The sequence below is a fragment of the Vulpes lagopus genome, chromosome 10 (assembly GCF_018345385.1).
Source record: "Vulpes lagopus strain Blue_001 chromosome 10, ASM1834538v1, whole genome shotgun sequence".
Taxonomy (NCBI): domain Eukaryota; kingdom Metazoa; phylum Chordata; class Mammalia; order Carnivora; family Canidae; genus Vulpes; species Vulpes lagopus.
Window position 1 is genome coordinate 1,616,717 of NC_054833.1, and position 5,432 is coordinate 1,622,148.

Sequence of the window (5,432 nt, forward strand, 5' to 3'; positions counted from 1 at the left end):
TGACAAAATAAAGAAAACAGATGTTAGGGAGCTTTACTTAAAGGAATTCTATGTGGAATTTGGATTGAGATTAGTAAAAACATAACAGGGTTGTTTATATAGCCTTCTCGCTCTTAAATTTTCCATCTCTTGTGATAAGAATTTCCTTTTACTTCTTAGTAGAGGGTATCTTTCATATGATTCATTCCTTGCTTTCAGGGAGACAGTAGAGGGTCTGTGGTCCGTGCACTAGCTGTTCCCCTAATAGCTTCAATTCAAAATAATCAGCATGTGACTGTGGTACATTTTGGGACAACCTGCCCTTGGCCCCTACACTGCCCTGATTAGATTACATTATATAACAAAGTAGAGGGGATTTTTCAGATATAATTAAGGTTCCTAATCAATGGGCCTTGAGTTATTAATAAAAAAGAGAAAGATTAGGTCTTACAGATACTGCTGCCTCGGAGCCACCTGTGTGGCCCAGCCATGGTCAACCCCACTGTGTTCTTCAACATTACCCTGGCCAGAAAGCCCTTGGGCCAAGTATCCTTCAAGCTGTTTGCAGACAAAATTCCAAAGACAGCAGAGAACTTTTGCACTCTGAGCACTGGGGAGAAAGGATTTGGTTATAAAGATTCCTGCTTTCAAAGGATTATTTTGCCACAGTGGTGACTTCATACACCATAATGGCACTGGCAGCAACTCCATCTGTGGGGAGAAGTTTAATGATGAGAATTTCATCCGGAAGCCTATGGTCCTGGCATCTCATCCATCAGAGATGCTGGACCCAACATGAAAGGTTGCCAGTTTTTCATCTGCATTGTCAAGACTGAATGTGATGGCAAGTGTGTGGTTTTTGGTAACGTGAGAGAGGGAAGGAACATTGTGAAAGCCGTGGAACACTTTGGGTCCAGGAATAGCAAGACCAACAAGAAGATCACTGTTGCTGACTGTGGACAAACCTAATAAATTTGACTTGTGTTTTATCTTAACCACCAGACTATTCCTTCTGTACTCAAGAGAGCACCCCTTCATCTCCATCTGATTGAAATATACTATAACCATTGCACTCTCATTGCAGTTTTATGGGCTCCGTATTTTCCTTTCCCCTCCAAGTCTAGCTGGGTTGCATGCAGAGTTAGGTTTATGATTATGAAATAAAACCTAAACAATAACAGTGACAAAGAGGGTGACAGATAATCCTGGATGCGTCTGATGTAATCAGGTGAGCACTTTGGACAAGGGACATATTCAGAGTAAGTGGGGCTCTCCTGCTGACTTTGGAGAAAATAAACAGCTATGATGTGAATGGCTTATGAAGAAGGTCCTGTGGCAGAGGTGTCCTCTAGGAACCTGGGGTCTGGGTTCCAAAACAACAAGGCTGAGGTTTGCCAACAATCAAGTGGGCCAGGAAGAGCCTCAGATGAAATTGCAGCCTTAGCTGATGTTGTGAATTTAGTCTACTGAGACACGCAGCAGAAAATACAGTTAAGCCGCATTCCTGACCCGTTGAAACTATGAGATAATAAATTTGTTATCTTAAGTCATTAAATGTGTGGTAGTTTTTTATGTAGCAATAGAACACTAATATACCAGACTACGTGGATGTGGTATTTTCTTGACTGAAAGTTATTCAAGTAGATATTTTTTTCCCTTTAGGAGAAAGAATCATCATTATGCACTGTGATGCTCTTAATATCTCCAGTATCAACAAAAAGTGGGGAAATGAAGAGTGGTTTATTATGGTGGTTCAATCAGTTTAACCAGTTGTCAAATATTAGTTTTTAAGTGTCGTGGACACTTAAATGTTTGTTCTTGGCAATCTGACCAAAGTGGCCCATAGCTCTCAATTAAAAATTTCTATCACTTGGTTAAGCATACAACTCTTGATCTCACCTCAGGTCTTGGTCTCAGGTTGTGAGTTCAAGCCCTGGGTTGGGCATTATGCTGGGAATGGAGGAGGAGGAGGAGGTGGAGGAGGAGGAGGAGGAGGAGGAGGGGGAGGAGGGGGAGGAGGGGAGGGGGAAGAAGAAGGAAGAGAGGAAGGGGAAGGTGAAAGAGGAGGAGGGGAAAGAGGGAGAGGAGGGGGAGGAGGAAAGAATTTCTTACTTTCTAAAATCCTTCTTGCAATTTCACATCCAGTGCTACTTTCCTCTCTTCTCTTCATGCAGGTATATTACTTGCATTTCCTTACAGTTGATACAATGAGCATTATGGGCAAGAATCATTTTCCCCACTTACTTGCTACACCTTGTTTCATAATTTGACATTCATTTATTTACACATTTGTTTAATAATTAGGAAATTTAGTTGCTTAAGAAAATAAGGTGGGATAAAAGTAAGTAAAGAAGATCCCAGTAAGATCCTACCTGTGTCCTTTTCAAATATCTAAGAGTCTCATTAGTTATCACTGGAAAACAAGGTTTTCTTTTTTTTTCATTTATTATCTCAGGAAAGCCGGACATTTAGAACTTTTCACATCTGAAGTTTACCCATTTCTATGCTGTCATTAACCATGCCATTATCACCCCCTATTCTTGACAATTCGTTAACTACATTTATAAGCCTTCATTAAATTTAGTATGACATGTTACTATTAGGTGCAAACATGAAGGGCAGCCTTTCCATTAGGGACTGATGCTATAGATGATCTAAGTAAGGAGATATTGACTATGGCACTTTGAAACCTGTTTGAAGAGATGAAAATCCTGGAATAGATTTTAGACCAAGACAGGTTTTAGAGCAAAGTCACATGTATTTCAGAAAATACTTCATCTGTATTTCAGAAGCTGTCCCAGGATATTTTGTGGTCCAAGCAAGAGATGTGTATATGGAAATGGATCTTAATGCTGTAGGATCAAGCGAAAAAGAGTGTAAGGAGAGATAAGGCCAGATGTATTGTGATGGACCCACTCAGCTGAGATTATGAATTCAATTTCTCCGTTAAGTACAGGAATGGCTCAAACAGTTTCAGAGGTTGGATGACCCAAACGTGGGTTCCTACACTAAATTTAGTTCCTATACTAAATGAGGTTGAAATGTCAAGAAATCCTCAGTATCCTATAGAGGCAGTTATGAAAGCTTGGAGATTGTGGGAATTCTAAAGTATTTACTATGTAGGATCTGCCCATGCCAACCAGAAGTATTCTACAACACAAGCCTTTCACTATAGCTTTGACAAATAAATTCATGAGTATAGCCCAGCATCCTAACACAGCTTTGTTGGAGTTCTTGCCTACAAATAAAAAATTGCATCAGGAGTTACTACTGTTGAACTGGAAGGCCTCAGTACAGTGGGAATAACTTGAATGACAGGTGCCAAGTGATGACACTTAATCACCAACTAAGCGGGGCATGATTGCCTTAATGAACACTTATCAAACAGTCTGACTCACAGAGATCTTCAGCATCGGCTAGTTGGTTATGATTTTAACTGCTGTATATAAGAATCTACTGGGATCCCTGGGTGGCGCAGTGGTTTGGCGCTTGCCTTTGGCCCAGGGCGCGATCCTGGAGACCTGGGATCGAATCCCACGTCGGGCTCCCGGTGCATGGAGCCTGCTTCTCCCTCTGCCTATGTCTCTGCCTCTCTCTCTCTCTCTCTCTCTCTGTGACTATCATAAATAAATAAAAATAAAAAAAAAAAAGAATCTACTAAAGTCTCACTTGGTCTGGAAAAGGAGAAACATTCCAGGCCGTGTGAATATACACCCGACTTGAATCACTCAAGCGCCATGGATAATTGTGGATCCTTAAACATCCCCAGACATGACCTGGTTCTGTGGCCCAGAGAACCTTGAATGATGGGAAAGATAGATCCCCATGGAGAAACTCTACTACATTGCCAAGAACATAACAGTGATAATCTTCCCGCAGCCATCCCCGGAGGGACCCGCAGTCACTTATTATGGAGACTGTGTAGTGGACAAAGGGACATAATCGGTCTTCTCAGAGACTCACGGTCATTGGCTCTGAGCTGACAATAATTCCTGGAGACCCAAAGTCGCACTATGCATCACCAGGCAGACTAGGAACTTATTAGGCTAAGTTAGATGATCAATAAAGTTTTATCTCAGGTCCATGGTTTCTTCCAAGAAATCCACTATCATTTAAGAATTGTAGATAACTTGTCGTTTAACTCTGGCTGCTTTTAAGATATTTTGCTTTCATTTTTACAAACGTGATTATAACTGGTCTGGATATAAACATTTTTGAGTCTATGCTGCTTAGAATTCTCTGAGCTTTTGAAGCTACTAGTTTGAATTTCACCAAATCTGAGACATTTCCAGTTATCATTACTTCAAAACTTCTGTAAGATTTCACAGGCAAAATTGATACAGAGTTCACCTTCCTACTCTATTTTACTCATAACAAAACTATAAATGAGAGGCAAGAGGTAGTTGGTGGGGGTTACCAGCCATGTCAGGGTGTTCTAAAATTCAATATTCTCAGTTTCTCCTTCCTACCTCCCTCCTGCTCTCCTATATGGGTAACAATTTAGTCATGTATTTCTCATTTTAAGTTACTTTCTGCTTAAGATTCTAGATTCAATTTAAATTTCTCAACTCCATTCTAACTTTTCCGAGGGAAGCACAGAAGAACACTTACGTTGAGAATCCAAATTCCAGGCTCTCTGTAATCACTAGTTTTGTGTGTCAACTTAACTGATCTAAGGGATGCCCACATAGCTGGAAAAACTGAATTTGTCTCTGAGGGTGTTTCTGGAAGAGAATAGCCTTTGCTCAATAGACTGAGTAGGGATGCCCTGTCACCAATCTGCTAGGGGCGCTCCTGGAACAAAAAGGCAAAGGAAGGCTGAATTCCTTCTCTCTTCTTGAGCTGGCAAGTGAATCCGCTCCAGCTCTCCATCCTGGCAGCTCCTGGTTCTCAGGCCCTCAGACTTGGGTACGTAAACAAGGAACCCCTTGGTTGTCAGGCCTTTGGACTCCTGCCGGACACTACCACTGGCTTTCCTGGTTCTCTAGCTTGCAGACAGCAGACTGTGGGACTTCCCTGCCTCCAGAATGGAGTGAGCTAAGTCCAATCATTTCTCTCTCTCTCTCTCTCTCTTCAGAGAGACAGATACAGATACATAGATATAGATATTTCCTGTTGATTCTCTTTCTCTGGAGGACCCTGACTAACACACTATCCTAACCATTTTTGTTACCAACCACACATCTCCGTATCTATCTGGATACTTTCTATTTTAATGCTCATTAAGTCTCTTCTTTATAATTAATTTTAAAATGCTATTCTTAACTTCATTTCCAAGCTCTTACATCCTTTCCTTTTGGGTCCATTACCCATGACCAGTTCAGGGAGTGCTTATTTTGTCTTGTTCTCCATGATAGAAAAAGATGTCATAGGGAAGTTACAAAACTAAGATAAATAGCATAATCTTGGCCTTCCAACACCCACAGTTATATAAAGGAGTTAAGCTCCTAAAC

General features: G+C 41.0%; 1 pseudogene; it reads left to right on the forward strand.

Annotated features, from left to right (window-relative positions):
* Positions 1-468: 468 nt before the first annotated feature.
* LOC121499890 lies at positions 469-948 on the forward strand (annotated as a pseudogene).
* The last annotated feature ends 4,484 nt before the right edge of the window (positions 949-5,432 follow it).